Genomic DNA, 334 nt, shown 5'->3' on the forward strand with positions numbered 1-334 from the left:
TTGCTTATAATCATCGCCTGTAAAATCTGTTCAATATGCAAATCGTTCAACGTGCCGACATCTAAAATTACTTAAGTATCAGCGCATTTACCACCGTTTTCTATTATCCCCCTCCCACCCTACCATGCTCTAATTCCCCTGGCCCCCCTTCCTTTCAGCTCTCTCCAAGTGACGTCATAGGCCTTATCACCCAAAGCTGCGCAGAACTCCGAAGTGACGAGACCTGTACTTATATAGACCTTGCCTGCAGTGCCTCCTCATGGCCTCCCATGGAAACTGGGTACCTTGCGGTTCCAGGCTAAACTGAGGGGGATCTTGGAGCAGCAGGAGGCCC

This window comes from Penaeus vannamei, chromosome 31 (assembly GCF_042767895.1).
Source record: "Penaeus vannamei isolate JL-2024 chromosome 31, ASM4276789v1, whole genome shotgun sequence".
Taxonomy (NCBI): Eukaryota; Metazoa; Arthropoda; class Malacostraca; order Decapoda; family Penaeidae; genus Penaeus; species Penaeus vannamei.